The sequence below is a fragment of the Etheostoma cragini genome, chromosome 9 (genome assembly GCF_013103735.1).
Source record: "Etheostoma cragini isolate CJK2018 chromosome 9, CSU_Ecrag_1.0, whole genome shotgun sequence".
Lineage (NCBI taxonomy): Eukaryota > Metazoa > Chordata > Actinopteri > Perciformes > Percidae > Etheostoma > Etheostoma cragini.
In genome coordinates, this window is record NC_048415.1 from 14,380,256 (window position 1) to 14,393,587 (window position 13,332).

General features: G+C 41.0%; 1 long non-coding RNA gene across 1 annotated transcript; it reads right to left on the reverse strand.

The window, feature by feature from the left end:
- Window positions 1-2,116: 2,116 nt before the first annotated feature.
- Window positions 2,117-11,804, reverse strand: LOC117950902. The gene is made up of 2 exons (XR_004657998.1): window positions 11,094-11,804; window positions 2,117-2,594 (listed from the first exon to the last, which is right to left on the reverse strand). It is a non-coding gene; the product is annotated as an uncharacterized LOC117950902 (long non-coding RNA).
- Between the last annotated feature and the right edge of the window lie 1,528 nt (window positions 11,805-13,332).

The following is a 13,332-nucleotide window of genomic DNA, read 5'->3' on the forward strand; positions in this document are numbered from 1 at the left end:
TGCTGCTCCGCCTTCCCAGGATGCTTTGCATCGGTGATCAGGACGGTTTATTTGGTGGAGCGGGCGCCCATATATAGAGGTTTACTCCTTGACGCAGCGGGCCGGGGTTTGAAAATAAAGGCCGAAAATGGCCAAAAAGAATTGTACAAAAATAATGATGTACTATGAAGTTGCTTGACGTATCCCATAAGAATAAAGTGGAGCGCCGCGCGACAGAACTGTTGCACGGTCGGGTGGATCTTCACGGTTAGAATTCTTCATGGGGGTGACAGAAAATACGCACCATATCTTTAACTTTTAACACCGTTCTTCACAAGAGAAAGGGCAATGAATGTGTTCTTGCTATTTTGAGTGAAGTTGACTGGGGTCGCAGGAGAGCTGCCAGCATTAGCCTACACTCTGATAGCCTCCACACAATGGAGAAATAGAACACAGCTAGTTGTGAACAGGACTTTTTTTGTATACATAACGCGAAACTCCACAGATTTATGATGTTAGTTTATGGTGTAATCCTTGGTCTTGGAAGTAATACCATAATTCTTAGCCAGTCAACAACTGTAGCGTGGGTTAGATCAGACCAACACACTGTTAAATCTATTCTGTGCCCTTCTGTGCCTTTGTTTTTGGCTTTGAAGAAGCTATAAAAAGACTCAAACCACATTTGCTTCAAACTACGAGTATCTCTCTTACTGGACCTGCTCCATCCGTACACTACTAACAGGTCCCTCAGGTCTTCTAACCAGGGATCACTGGCGGTCCCACGCACGTGCTTGAAAACTAAAGGTGACTGTTCCTTTGAAGGGCTGTTTCAAACCTGTGTTCTGCAGTCTTTGTTGATGCTTTTAAAAATCAGCTGATGACGCACTTATTCAAATTCCCTTTTTGATCGTATTTGTAACTTTGGGTCTTAGGTTTTAATCTTTTAAATGATTTTTATTAGGCTTTCAATTATTTTTATTAGGCTTTCAATTATTTTTTGTTGTTGTTTTTACGCATGTTTATCATGTGAAGCACTTTGTGACTTTGTCTGTAAAAGGTGCTATATCAAATAACTTATTAAATGTATTATTACAGTGCCATGCACACCACACCACACACAGCTTGCCTTGCCTAGGTACAGTTGCTTAGCTTAGACAATCGCTGCTTGGGGAGGGGGTTATCAACCGGCAAACCAGGTGCATGCAGATTTCTTCTCCAACGCAAACATCCAGGCTGCAGTGTGGCACCAAAATACCATTCCTGAGCAAATTCAGTTGTACATGAACTGGGCCTGCCCCGACCGGTCTGACATTTAGCTCTAAATTCCTAAAATCACAATACAACCTGTGGCATTAAGTACACATTAAACCCAGGTCAAACTGTCTATATTTGGTATGCATGATGATTCTTGCAAAATGCACAAGGTAAGATAAGACATTTGTTGCTTCAGGCAAACACAATGAAAAAAACTGTACAGCTTGTCGCACATTCTGCACAATCTAGATCTGCATTTGGACCAGAGCAACATACTTAACCCTACGTAACTCCTGCATGGAGTTGCAATCTTTAAGCTTTCTGTCTTCTTGCTTCCCTTCCTCCCTCGCTCCCTCCCGTCCTCCCTCCCTTTCCACCTATTCCTCATCACTCCTCTCCTCCTCCCTCCGTCTTTCTTCATATCCGAGATCATCAAGTTCTTTCCATTCAGCGGAACAAATCCCCTCCATCGAATCAACTATTTCACCTCAGGCACTGAACTTAGCCACTGTGAACAACACATAGCAGGGATCAATGCTCACCAATTAGCTAAGCTCTGTGCCTTTAGCAAGTGGGTGGCTGGCCTTTGAGGGAACAGAGACTCACACAGACCTTTACGTGACTGCTCAGTGGTAAAGTTTGGCGGGTTTCAAAGCCTGCAATGTTCAAGATGTTGAGGTTTGCTTCGCCTTCGACCGGGCTCGTTCATATTGTGTTTCAGAGTGCACTGCCAACGAAGGAGCCTGTCCCTTATTTGAAACATCCAAAATCGTCTCCTTGTTTATAAATCTTAAGTTACAAGAGCCGGAACGTGATCTTCCTTCAAAAATGTGTTCAGTCGTGGAAATCTGTATGGCTCTCATATGCATTTACATCGACTTGCTGGCGGATTTGAAAGGAGAGAATTGTATTTTTATTTTTTTTCAATTTCAGACAGTTGCACATTTAACTGCAGTCATTTAAATGCATTTCAGAGATTCTTTTTTTTAGAAACTGATTTCACAAGCAAACCTCTTGAGGTTCACTGTGAGAGTTGATCACAATATCTGTCTTACCCGCTCCTGTATTTATTCCTTTGACTCTATAGCAACATCCAGAGCAGATAACTACAAAAGGTCACACATATCCCACTGTGGAAATTCAACATGGGCGGGTCACCTGCTGTACTGTGAAGGAGTGGAAATCCCTGGCAATGTGATTTTTGTTTCTCTTTGTGCATCAAATCACGGTGCCAGGAACCCTCCCCACCACAGCCGTGGCAGAGGCTGGAATGGATCCACCCTGAACCTCTCCGTCCTCTGTCTCTTCTCTACCCTCCACCTGGGCTCCAGATGCCTTCTTCCACAGCAGCTGTGGAGTACCTGTGACCAGAAAGAAAGAGGAAAAGAGAGATGTAGGAAACATTACTCGTCTGAACAAAACCTTTTCAATTTAACTTAAACTAACTGATAGGTGGAATATTCAAGCATGAAGGTTTTCAACTGTATTTCATCTATTCTAAGGATCTTCCACAGAAGGCTTAGTTTGAGGTAACCCGATCCCACAGTTGAGAATAGATCGGAATGTGTCCATCTATTACAAGGCTCTTACAAAAAAGGTTTGAAGGTAACATTGCATCACAGTAATAGATAAACTGAAATGTGTGAGGACAAGAAAAAAAGTATAAAAGAGGAGTTATTCTGATGTTCGGAGAGACACTTTGGGTACACACTCATGTACACACGTTATCTTCCTTGTTCAATAATTGAATGAAGCTATCATTTCCGTTCATGATTCACAGATATCACTTATCCTAAAATATTCTCTGATGCACTTAAAACCACTTGTGCAACCCTGGGATGAAATAGTATACAACCAGTCTAGAAAATATTAAATTTGTGGGATGGAGGGTGAGGAATGACTCTGCAGATTTCTCTGCTGCACAGATCAGCAGAATGCAGCAGATGTTGTGGCTGGTTGGAAAATGCAAAGCCAGCTACCTGGTCAGTTTGTTTAAAGCAACTCAGGGGCAAAATTATGACATTGCTTGTTTAAGATGGTGAGGGCACTGCAAACTGTCTGGTAAGGTTCCTGGATGTCAATGCTCTCACTATAAAATGCCAGCCAAGCACAACGTACACCACAAGGAGATCTGTATCATGTTTTTGCAAATAATAAGCAAACTATGACAAATATACATGGTTCTGTTTAATCTCTGTTTACTATTAAACGAGGGGGTTTCAGGTCAGAGGGGTTGGTTGATTTGTTTTGTGCGTCACTTCTACTGTTTTGTAGATTGACGTTGCTAGGTGGGTCCAGAAGGGGGAACTTGGAGAAAATGATTTACTTTCTTCTTTAAAAACTGGAACGTCACTGTGTATTATTATCTTTTGTTGTTGTTTTTGCAGGAAAAATTCCAGGCCCACCCTACTTGGGAAGGAATAATGACAGGATTGTTGAGCAGTGAGGAGGAGGAGGAGGTTAGGGGCTGAGTCTCTACAGTCTTTCCTTCATTGCTTTTCATACACCATCCGCATCTCCTCACATTTGATGTCAGAGTGAAAACATTTGGAGAACCACATCTGGAGGGATTTCAGATCAAGTTGTTTTTTTTTAAACTCTGGAAATATAAAAATCTGTCACTCCATTTGAAGATATTTAAAACACTACAATCAGTTGCTACTTGTACTGTAACTGTTTTCTTTCATATTTGGACTTAACAGGAGCCTCCGTTGGTTCCTTAGGAGCTGCTCAGAGCCAATAAGTAGTCTGGCACGTAACACTTCCTAAAGTGGTATATTTTTATGCTTAAGGTTTTGCTTACATAGTAAAAAAGAGAAATAGCTAGTATTTCCTTTGCACAGCCAGGCTACCTTTTCCCCCATGTAAGCTAACCAGCTGCTGAATGCAGCCTTACTGTATAGTTAACAAGCAAACATGAGAGTGATATTGATCGTCTCCTCTCTCTGTCACAAAACGAATAAGTGTATTTCCTGAAACTTTGAATCATTCCTTTAGTTATGTTAATTATGTGCTTTAATTGTTTTATTCTGTGTCCATTGTAGACTTCTACTCTTCAGTAGAACACATCACACTTGAAAGCACTGTCATCAGTGCATTTGAAATGATTATAATTATGAAGAAATTCCACGAGACTTCTTTAGAAGTCAAAGTTCTGCACTTGCAGGTACACAATACACATTACAATGTTTACTGTCAGGATCTCACGTGTACATCATTTTATAAAGGAACTGGCTGTCCTCCACAGCTCTGGTGTTATTGTGCAGAGCCAGAGTACATGTTTTACAACCTAACAAAGGCACGCAAAACCCTTCCAGACTGCCATGTCTGCCCTGTCAACAAGCGTTAACAGTGCACTCCTCCCTGCACAGGAATCATGAATAATTATATTTGTCTAGGTTGTCTAAATTGTGCTTCACTGAACAGCCGTGTGAAAGTGGAATGAGGGATTGCCTGTGTGTGTGTGCGTGCGCGTGCGTGTGCATGTGCGTGTGCGTGCGTGCGTGCCCGTGCGTTGGTGTATGTGTTGGTTATTTGCATGCATGGGGGGGTCATGCCCTCCAACATGTCAGCTTTTGGTTGGGAGAGGATGATTGATCGGTGACATCTTTGTCAGGTTTAAATGAATGGTGTGATGATGTAACATATTTTTGGACAGCTGGGGGGCATACAGAGGTTGAATGTAGTAATTATTATATTATCAACTGCAACTAATAATGATTTTAATCATCAGGTAACTTTTACCGACAGAAATATAATAACATTTTTCATTTAATTCTCAAATGTGACAAAGAAAAGCAGCAAATCCTCGCATGTGAGAATCTGGAACCAACAAAGAAAAATTACTGAAATGATCAAGCAAATAGCTATAATTTGTCAATTGACTAATTGACTGAGCTCCACTGTAGATAAATAGGCCACTGCAGAATGAAGAATATTGCAAAAAACAATTCTATCAAGACTAGACAATTTTCTCTTTAAGTTTTCAGTTTTACATGATTGCCATATGTCCATAGCAACTAAGCTTGACTGTTGTTGCCATTTGTCTGTAGTTTGTGAAAATATTATGTCACGTCTCCAGTTTCTGGCAGTCCAAATGAACATAATTTACAGCCTGATGGAAGTTATTATTTTACACAAGGCTGAAAGTGTGAACAAGTCACCACATTTAGAAAGTGCAATGTTTGCACTCTCAGTCGAACAAAATGACCTCATTCACGCAGCCCGGAGGAGCTGTTCGTTGGGCTAAGGACGGAAGTAGAGAGAAAACGATGCTGAGCTCAAGTGTTATTCGCAACCTAAAAACATGGACTGCAAAATGTATGTACACATAAGTATCCACAAATGTCAAATTTCTTTTAAGTTGCCTCTCTATTTCCTTTCAAAGGTGACAAAGCCACACCATTTGCTAAAAAGGGTTTGCTGGTTTCTCATGTATTCTACACTTGGCAGTTGGCAGTGTTTACACAGGAGATGTTGTGATGCATGTGCTGTTGACTTCAGGTGTGAGATTCACACCTGAACCCGGCCGTCCAGTGCTGACGTCACCCTGCATCTCGCACGTCGGTGGCACTGTGTTTTGTTGCCATGCTTGCACAAAACAACAGGCAAAGTGTTGAGAGAGAGAGAAGGAGAAACAAAAGACGGAGAGAAATATAAGTATGTAAGAATGTGCGCAACAAGTGTCGGATTGCATTAGAAAAGCCTTGGTTTATGGATGCCATTCTGTCAGGCTGTTTTTGTCCGTAAAGTGTGCAAAGCTCTTTTGAAATGTAAAGCTGTAGGCCTAGGAGAGACAGAGGGAGATGGGTTTATACATTGAACCCTTCAAAGCTGACCATAAAGTGGTCAGTATGCCTCGTACAGAGTGCTTGTAGCATCATCGACCGGCGCGTGAAATTAAAGTACATTTCTGTAACTTTTCAAAACGGGCAATCTAACATTCACACAGGTGTGTTATTGTTAAATAACTAATTTCCGTTTTATTTTCCCTAGATAACTTTCTGAAACTGATAATCCAACAAACACTACCATTTCGTGCAGTAAGCTAATTGTATAGGTGCAGAGTTGAAAAAGCAAGGAGAATTTTAACTTGTTTGTAACCGTGTGTTTAGACTGAACACAAAATTTATTTTAGAGGTGGTGTTGAAAATGTTTCAACTTGAGCAAAATATTTGCACTTATCCAGGGGCTTAATGAATCTGCTGAGGGAAAAGTGAGAGATCAGAATCATAACAAAGAACTGCAGTTTCTGAGTTCAGTCAGACACTAAGTTGTCACATCGGACAGACACACGTTAGAATTGATCAGAGAGATGAAACATCGGGCCCCTAGCTCAACCAATCACACCTATGTAGGTAACCAAGACCCCATGGGCATTAAAAAGTCATTACCAGAGCTTGTTGGGTCCAGGCTTCATTATTAAGCTCATCATATCACTCAGTCCCGATAAACTGGCCCTGCCATGAGCAGGAGCTTTTTTGTCATGTCCCATTAACAATAATTCACTTTGCATAGCGTTAATGTAATTTTGGCTGGGCTGTAATTTCATGCAAAATCAATCATTTCCAACCTTTTCTTAGAAATGAAACATAAATTAGACATATGAGACTAAACAGATTTAGGAATTTAATGTCCAATAGTACTTGATCAAATAATAAATAAACGTCTCAATGACTCACCTCTTATAGGAACAATGGAGATATGAAAAAAATGATCTGGCCCTCTGCACCGACAGGAACATGATCCATTATAAGGCATGAGAGGAAATGGCACAGCTGCATTAAAGTCTGGCATAGGCTTTCTCCGAATCTGATAGTAATGGCTATCTCAGCTATTAGCTAATAGCCGTGGCTACGCTGATAACATTATGACTAGAAGGTAAAGACTCTCAGAAAGAACCTGCTAATACAGGGAAGTGGTGTAGAAGTAACGCACAAAAGATATGGAAATTAAGAAAGATAAAAGAGATGCATACAGTATTTGTGTGAGAGAGTGTGTGAATGACGTAGCGGAGGAGGAAATAAACTCAGACACAACATTGGACTGTAGGGTTTATCTGAGGACACTGGGGTGTGTTTCAGTGCTATTAGTAGAGCTAACTCTGATAAAGTTTCATACCAGTCTCAACTAAACCAACCCCTTTTTTATTTGTAGCACACTCTGAACGCAGTGTTCTTGCACCGACAGTATAAGAACAAAAAGCTCACAAGGAATTCTTTCCTTCTTGCCTCTATTTTATCGGCAGTATTCCAAAAGTTTTACTACAAATGTAAAGTAAAAGCTGCAAAATCTAGTAATACATTTTTAGGTAAAGACAGAGGGGAGGAGGTTTTGGAAGGATTCCTGGCTGACTATAAGATGCATCCGTCAGCATGGAGTGTGGGAAGGCCGAGAGGAGTTGATGTGTTAGGATCGTGACCTCCATGACCGGCAAGTTCTCTCCCACTCCAAGCATGCAACCTCTCCACAAACTGAGGCCTGTTTTTCCACCACACATGGCTTCAATTGGCGGCTACTGCTGCTGCTGCTGCTGTGTCTGATTATGTCTGAACCTGATTATGAAATCAGTGATTGGCAAACACATCGCACTGGCAGTAGCTATGTTTCCATCCACACTTTTTTATCCGAATTAAGTGATATTGAATGTGAAATGCAAAATGGAAACTTTCATGGAATTTCATGAATATCGATTAAAAGGAAATATGTTTGGTCTCATCGGATTTTATCTTGATCGAAATATGGCTTATGCGATAAACACTGATGGAAACGTTATTTGCCGAATTAATGATGAATTGCGATTAAGTTTTAGGTCATTTTATGGTTGCAACCCACCACAAAACAAAGAAGAAGACGTTTTTTGTTAATTTCCGCCCAGTATTTCCGAGCAGTATTTTTGAGCGGAAATACTGGAAATACACGGGTGTGAACAAAGACAGATGTAAGTGGACAAAAGAGACTTTTTGCATTTTATTTATTAAGAACTTGCAAAGGAAATGGCCAACAAAGGTTGGGACAAGCCGTGGGACGTCCTCTGGAGTAAACGGAAGGCACTTAAACAGCAAGACATGTCTCAAAAAAGAGTTGCCAGAGGGAAAATAAAAGGCAAATTACATCTGCATCATCATAGCAATGTGTTGATCGCGTCGTTGTTGTCTTGTTATAGCTCTATTTGTTGTTATCAGCTGGCACATACGCACTATTACCACTTGTGCAATATTGATCATGTGTTGATAGACGGTGCGATCCATTTTGTCTAGAAAAACTTTGTTCGCAAATGCTTGCTTGAATGTTGTGTGATTCAGTGCAAAAATGAATGGAAACACCTTAAAATGTCTCGAATCAATTCCATATAGCAATGTGATTGCAAAACGTCATGTGACGTCATTACACACAGGTTTTTTGTTGCTTTAAAGCCATTGGATAGAAACACACTCAGATAATTCGTTGACAAGTGGATGGAAACTTAGCTTAGCTTCACTTAGTGATGGATAATTCTGTGGTTTTGCTGAATTGGCAGCAGAGATGGCTGTATAGTTTTCTCTAGTTTTGATTTCTTGAAAAATCTTTTTCTATTTTTTGGCAGGCATGATGTGTGTGTTTACTGTATATGTATGTTTGTGCGTGAACAGGCCTGGATTTAAAGTCTTGCTCTAGCGCTAACAAGTCAAAGCTGTTTACAACTTGGTTGGTCGTAAAAAGTAAATATGCGTCAGTAGGGGCCTTTCAAAGGTTCGTTCATTTGGTTCCTGGCTAAGATGGCTTTGGATGTGTGCTGTAATTGCCTCGGCTCAGACAGAAATTCTCTGTGGTAGACGCATGGCCGGGCTAAAAGAGCAGAGGGAAACCATGCCGTCCTGTACACTTAAACACTTTGCAGTTGATCTGGGGGGAGCAAGCAAACACACAAAGTGCAGGGAAACCATAAGAGAGAGGACAAGACAGAGTAGCTGCAGGCAGGACACTGAGACAAACACACACACACACTCACACACTCACACACACACACACAAAACTACTGTAGAGTCATACAGGTGCACCTCTTGCAGGAGAACACACACCACACACAGTGATGTGCTCACACTAGTATTAACTTGATTTATTACACTAAAAGCCAAACCCAAATAACAAAGATCTGTTCATTGTCCTACAGAGACCACACCCATGTCAACACCAGCCACAGATGGTGGGTATGCAATGTAAGGCACATCATCAGAGTTTAGATTTGAAGCTGAATTAACTGATATTAGACCCCAAAACAGAAACAGGTCAGTTTACGAAGGCAAACAGTCTTTGCTTTAAAACATTTATAGTCGAGGGGAGTATTATTTTTCTTTTTTTAAAGATTATTTTTGTAACTTGCATCAATAACCTTTTTTTTTTAAACTTATGGCAGCTACAGCAGCTACATTGGCATCCCATTGTTGTATTTGGGCACCTGATAAATGTAAGTGCATTATTCATTCGCAATATGCATTGTGTGCATGTTACCTTTGGGTTGGAAGAGGAAGAATTATCTGGGTTAAGTTGATAAATGTTTAGCACTTTTTGGTTAGCTCTTTGTTCTTTAGCTCTTTGCTATTTTGTTTGGTGCGTTGTAGCTTGCTTGCTGTAAATGGCTGCTTACGTTTTTTTATCGGGGTGAATGAGTCACCTGACACGCCAGATGGTTTGATAACACAGAACCATCTGAGAAGCCGACATTGGAACACACACTCAAACCACGCCTGTAGCTGCAAGTAAATCCTCACCGGGCGCTGATTGGTAGCTGGTAGTTCGGACACATACGCATTACTTGAAGTCTGACTAGATAGATTTTCTTGTGATATTGCGAGAATCCAGCCGTGGATTGTGAGACTCAAGCATAGAGAATCCTTATGTGGGAACACATAAGGAACAAAAAACTAAACAAATTGCAAAAAGGCAACAAAAAAAGTTAAAAGATGCTTACAGTTGAAGGGTTTGGTGTTTTAATAGTAGCACTATGAGTGCATTAAACAATTATTTATAACTATTTGTGTTACACTCAATAGGCATAAAGAATCATTGATATTCCAATATTACAGTCAAGTTGTCTAACTTAGCTGCATTTAATACAGACACTTTAAATCCACAAGTTTAAAGCTCATCTAAAAGCATTGGCCTTGCCCTTGTGTAACATGTCTCTTACACGTGGGAACAGCTCACTGATTTAGCAGACCCGGATAAAGCCTTGGAGCATGCTCAAATATTTGAAGTATTTGTTAAAAAATGTTCTGTGCACTTGATTTTAGGGTGAGTTTCTCAAATCAAACTCCTTTTTCAAACAGTGGTGATATGGAATTCTACAAAAAAAAACAAAACACAGTCAACAGAGTTTCTGCTGAAAGTGCTGGTACAGCAGCCAGAAGTCATGCAGGTGGGTGTGTGTGTGTGTGTGTGTGTGTATACACTACTCCATCTGTTTTCCAAAATCAAATACAGGTTTATTCAACTTTTATAAGGTTTTTTTGTAATGATTTGGCATTACAGAACCCACTAAATTAGCCTTGAGAAAATAAAGGTTTTTTATTTTTTGTCCGACCCTCTTAAACAACAAGATTAAACCAATGTGTGAAATATCTTTGGTAAGCCAATGATTGCTGTAAAACCAGCTATTTGTTTGTCATACAAACAGATTGACTGTCTTCCCAAGTACCAAAGGTCACCATCAAAGGTTGTGTCGGCTGCCAAAGCATGAAAAAGAAATACAGAAAGGAACATAAGAGAGCTAAACTACTACAATTTTAAATTAAACATGACACCCACATAAAGAAAAAAACTCAAAGGAGAAATTGAGTGTGAAAAGATGTGAGAGACAGAGAGAGATGTTTGCTACTCACCATGTCCACAGGTCGGCTTTTGATATTCGGCAAGTCTGAGTCACCTCAAGAGTTCAGATGAGGATATACACAAAGTAGAAGAGTTGACCCAATGGGGAGGACCCCAATGACCGATTTACTGGCTGACTAACTAACCATCTGACTGGCTAATGACTGACGAGTCAACGCATGACTGCCTGACTGCCAACTGTACCATTTCAGATCCAAGAATCAGTCGGTGGTGCAATCCTCAGAGTCTGTCAATGCCGTGACCTGCTCTGTCCAGGGCCGCTTCCCAGAGCTCGGCAGCCCGGCGAGAAGCAGAGAGAGAGGGGTAAAATGAAGATCTGTCCCCCTTGTTCCCACAGCCTGCCAGAAGGCGAGGGGCGGGGGGGGGGGGGTTGGAGTGGAGGCTGCTCTGTTCCCATGGAGGTCAGATGTGGAGTTAACACACCCAGCCGGCAGCAGGCTGGTAACTACTGCCTGCCTGCTACCGAAGTTGTCTCCCCCCTCTCTCCCTTTTTCCCACTGTCTTTCCTCGTTGCAAACCTGACAAATCACTCTGGAGACACAGCAGAGCACCGACCCACTCAGCCACGAGTAACAGTAGAGACAGAGAGAGACTTTTAACCAGTTGTCCCAAGAGATCCACTGTCCATATGAGAGTCTGGAGGCAGAGCTGCCAGTTCTCCTTCTTCCCTCCCTCCTCTCTATCCCTCCCTCCATTATTCCCTCCCTCCCTGCCTCTCCTCTTTCATTCCCCTCTCTAGTTTTTTTACAGCCTCCGCTGAGACATTCTTATTGTGGCAATTGCATTAGCCTTTAGCGAGCGAGGAATGGCTCTAAGTGCCTAATGCAATGTTGTGTCTCTTTGTCTTTGTCTCTCTTTCTCCTTATCTCTCTTTCTCTCTCCCAAGTGTCTATCAGTTGGACATGTAGACGTACACATACACACCTCCTTTCCTTCCTTCTTTGCAGCTTTTCTTCTTCCTCTGTGAGTTATCCCTTAAAGAGACAATGTCTCTCTTTTTGCTCTTTCATGGAGGTACTTTGAAGGAGTCCAGGTGCAGGATCATATTTCTGGAGGTTGAGAGGCATTGATTGTGTTTTTCTGTTTGCCTTATGATTGTCTCCAATGTTTACCCGCTATTACAGAACTAATGGTCTACTGTGCCACTGCAGGAGATATGTAGCCTATGTAGAATCAATAAGACAACAATGGGCAGAAAACATTTTAACCATTTGGTTTTTGACCATAATAACATTGTAAGAAGGACATTATCACAATATATCATGCCGGAAATTTAAATTAATCTTTAACATTAAGAAAGAAACCATAGAAAGGCTTATTGACTAAGACCTTGTGTGTTTAGCAAAAATGACGTTGACTGGGGTTGCTAAAGTTTAATCTTTTAAATCAAATGAAGAGCAGAACAGAGCTGCTACCGTTAGCCATCTGATACAGTAGCATCCCGGCTTAGCTTCCACACAGTGGGTATGGACGGCACAGTTTGTTGTGAACAGGGCTTTTTAAACATAACCTTCAGCCCCATATATTTATGAAGTTAGTCAATGATATGCTCCTTTATTGGCCATGGCATCCGATTACTTCTGCGGTTAGCGGACATGCTAACGTTTTGCAGCTTACGTTATAGACAATTAACACACAGTTTAATCAATTCTTTACCCCTTTGCTCATGTGTTTTGTTTTAGAAGCCTAAAACCAGTCCATCCTCCAAATCTTTTAAATAAAGAGTCTTACTACAGCACGATGCACAATGCGTCAATGTGCAGAGAAATCCAGGCCAAGCCGGGAATTGCTAAACTTGAGATTGGACAATCTGTGTTTGGGTGTTCAGCAAATGGTCAATTGTGATCCCAAATCCGTTTCCATTTTATGAAAGTAAAAGTAATTATCCACATAATTTAGCTTGCAAAGAGATTACAGTAAAATCATGTATGAAAACGTAAATGAGGTGGCAATAAAGTCACTCCACTCAAGTCTATGAAGCCCAGGCATCAATATGTTCAACCCTAAAATAACTCTGTCAACAAAGCCAGTAGCGGGATAACAGTGTTTCATCACCTGGACAGGAGGCCCAGCAAAAAGAGACTTGAGTAAGTCACACATTTTATCCTCACAGCTGTCCTGCTGAGGTGTATTTAATAACTATGCTAAAATCCTTGAACATGCTGTACAAAAAGTCAGAAAGAACCCCACTTTGTTAAAACGTTGAATTTAATGTCCTTAAAACACAGC